Source organism: Brassica oleracea, chromosome C2, assembly GCF_000695525.1.
Source record: "Brassica oleracea var. oleracea cultivar TO1000 chromosome C2, BOL, whole genome shotgun sequence".
NCBI classification, from domain to species: domain Eukaryota; kingdom Viridiplantae; phylum Streptophyta; class Magnoliopsida; order Brassicales; family Brassicaceae; genus Brassica; species Brassica oleracea.
The window spans coordinates 43574960-43578492 of record NC_027749.1 but is presented as its reverse complement, the minus strand read 5'-3'; the positions used below and the strand labels follow the sequence as shown (position 1 = coordinate 43578492).

The window sequence follows — 3533 nt, the reverse complement described above, 5'->3', positions numbered from 1 at the left end:
TATAATCCCTCTTTCGCAAATCATTTGTATCCCGTATACTGTATTTTGATATATCTTCCTCTTGGGTTAACCTTCACTATACTTACTACTCCAATCGAGTTTAATTTAAAAACTCTATATGATATATTGGTATAGTTTTTTTTTTGAAATAATGATTTGAAGATTAAAAGGGACTTATTGATTCAATGCAGCTATTTAGATCAAATTTCCAATAGTTATTTTGTTTAATATAATAAATATTTAGTTGTTAACTATTTTCTGTGCGCTTTTGTATTATGTTATAAATGTCTAAACATCTATCACAAAATTTCGGTGAGAATTTAACGGCTTATTAGTTTATAGTCATTTTTTCAAGTTCAACACATAATATATACTGAGTACGAAAAAAACATGATAATCCAAACTTATCAAATTTAAGTTGCCCAACATATCAAGATACAATACTTTAATATTATTGTTTCCGGTTTACACAACTAATAATTAACCGACCTAATAATAAATTTTACTCAAAAATATTTACTTAATCTATAATTACAAGTTTGTCTCTTTCCTCACGATACTCTTTTGATTCATCCAATTCCAGAAAACGACTAAAAATTATGTGATGGCCCCGTGAAAAAAAATACTTATCAATACGGCATGGTATATTTAGTCTTCAAATATAATAACATATACAGAATTTAACTAATATGTATATTTTAAAATATAACAATTTATATTGAATATTTACTCTAACTACTTACATAATTTTCAAAAAATCATCCCGTCCGTAGGGCGGCCCGGCCCCAGTAGGAAAATAAAGCATGTTACAACTTTTTATAATAGAAAATAAAGCTAGTATATTATTTTCATTAACTACTTTTTAAGAACATACTTCATTTAATTTATAAATAGACTATTAGTGCAAAAAAGAAATGATGAAGTTTTATATATAATTTTCTTAATTGCTACTAATAAATACTATAAATAATCATGCATAAGAATATATAAATAGTTTGGCAACTAAGATTAATTGGGTTCTAGGATTGTCATTTTTAGATTCGATTAAAATAAATGAAAACTAAAAATCATTGACCAATAAAATTATAAGGATTTTTCTCAAACTGTCTGTATGAATGACAAGTCAGCAGAAATCACTAAAGTGACTTCTCAATTAATATACAAGAGGATTAGTGGTTAGAGGTTGATATAGAAGGAGCTTTTGGGAACAGGGTTTTGAGAGCATCACTATGGTACTTTTCTTCGAAACTGCCATAAGGATGAGGGGCGAAGAATTACAATGATGAGTTTCTTCAAACCAAGTGGAGGTAATAATATTGTTCAAGTAAAAGGAGAAGATCAACAATGCCCCTCCTGTGTTGTTGTTAGTGACCCTCCAAACGTGTTGCATGCCATCTCCATTTTCAACTGAAATCCACACAAGACCACGGTCATCGTTCTAGGCTGCACATATGCATATTAATAGATGATGATGATCAGGATGACGATGATGCCTCAATAATTGGGTTTGGTACGACTTGAAACATCTCCATGTGAAGATCAAAAGCAATCAACTTCGTCTTTTCATGGGTGAACCAGTACTAAAGCCAACCCATTGCAAAAGTTGGTTCTTGGTTATGATCTATCCGATGTCTCCATTCCTTGACTCAAAAATCGAAAACCTCACAGTGAGATGTTGTTGTTGTTAATGTTATGTAACCAGACTAATTTGTATCTCCTGTGACATAGTCTTTTTCAAATCCTGGTAGAGAAAACTCCACCTTGTTGTCTGAATGCACTAGCTGAATCCTGGCAAGAGGGATCGTCAATGACCATTTAGTGGCTGGGTTCATCACTTTAATTGGTATTTTTAAGTCAAATGCATAGAAGCAAAAAAGACCATCCACACTCTTGGAAACTAACATACTCCTGTTCATTACTAGTATGATACTTTTCTTCTTCTTCCACTTCAACTAGACAAGCCGAAGACCACTCCAACCACATTGTTTTTAGAGCAACTTTTGCCTTATCGCAGCTTCTATCGGCCTAGAGACAGAGAATTTTTGGTTCTAGGGTTTTGCAGCATATATCTCTCCCTGAACGAGTTATGCGTTATCATACGTCTCCGGTGTTTAGACACGGCTTGGAAACTAAAATTAGAGATTTTACTGGAAGACTCAGCATAATCTCTTCTAACCCATCGTCGTTGATTATTATCTCATCAGTCACCTCTCCTCTTCCTCTTTTGCTTTCTCTTTTTGAGGAAAACGATGAAGCAAATTTGTCCTTTTCGTGGCCTTGCTGCATCTCCATCTATTGATGGTATATAAACGATTTGTCTTCTACTTTTGCTTTCTCTTTCTGATCAGGAGAACGAGCAAGTACTGCTCTATGGGTTTAACCGGTGACCATTATAGGAACAATAGGAATGAATAGGAAAAAAAATGCAGAGGAGCAAAATTATAAGAATGAAAAGGAAGATGATTCCTTATCTATTTTTTGGAGGAACAAATTTGTTCTATATTCCTCTAGAATAAAAGGAATAAGGAAAAATGAAAAGGAAAAATTATTCCTTGTAAATGGTAAAAAAAAGGAATAATAAGGAATGCATTATTCCCTTTCATTCCTTGGTCACCAGTAGGCCTGGGCGTTCGGGTACCCGTTGGCATTCGGACGGGTTTTTCGGGTTTTTGGATTTTCGGGTTTACGCTTCTAGGTCCTATACTAAAATTTTTTTAGTACGGGTCGGGTTCGGATAATAACACTTCGGGTTCGGTTCAAAATTGTATTGCATCATAAAACCCATAAAGTAATCATATATCGTACGGATTCGGGTTATATCGGTTCGGTTCGGATATAACCAAAGTAAAAAACAAATTTTTTGAAGTAAAACATAAAGAAAAACATCTAAATTAAATAAAAATTAATCTCACATATAAAATTGATAAAATAACAATAAAATGTTAAATCAAGCATGAAAACAAACATCATTTTTAAACAATATGTATTGCCTTATAGAGAGTAGACTTTTTATTTCAATGAGCAAATTATAAAATACTTATTTATAACTAATTGTGTACTTAAAGCATTTATTAGAATTTTAATATTTATTATTATATATAATATTACCACAAATATTGAATTTAATAATTGGAATACTTATATATATTTCAAAATATTTATATTGGCTATTAATTTTGGATTTTTCGGGTTACCCGTTCGGGTTCGGTTAATAACACTTCGGGTTCGGATATTTTTTGTACCACCCTACAAGACTCGTTCGGGTATTTTTACGTTTCGGGTGGGATAACGGGTCGGATTTTTCGGTTCGGGTTCGGTTCGGATTTCGGGTTCCGGATTTTATGCCCAGGCCTAGTCACCGGTTAAGCCATCTTGCTCTTATTTATAGACAGGGTAACTTAGGAATTCTTTTTCAGCCCAATTCCAAAACCCTATAATGAATTGTAACACTTTGTCCTTTTGTTTTGCAAACGGTTATTCTAGTCTTTTTATTTTCCGTTTTGTAGTTATTAGTTGTCGAGTAAATTGTAGTT

At 32.6% G+C, this 3533-nt stretch overlaps 1 pseudogene; it reads right to left on the bottom strand.

Annotated features, from left to right (window-relative positions):
* Nucleotides 1–1153: 1153 nt before the first annotated feature.
* Nucleotides 1154–2292, bottom strand: LOC106324318 (annotated as a pseudogene).
* Nucleotides 2293–3533: the final 1241 nt, after the last annotated feature.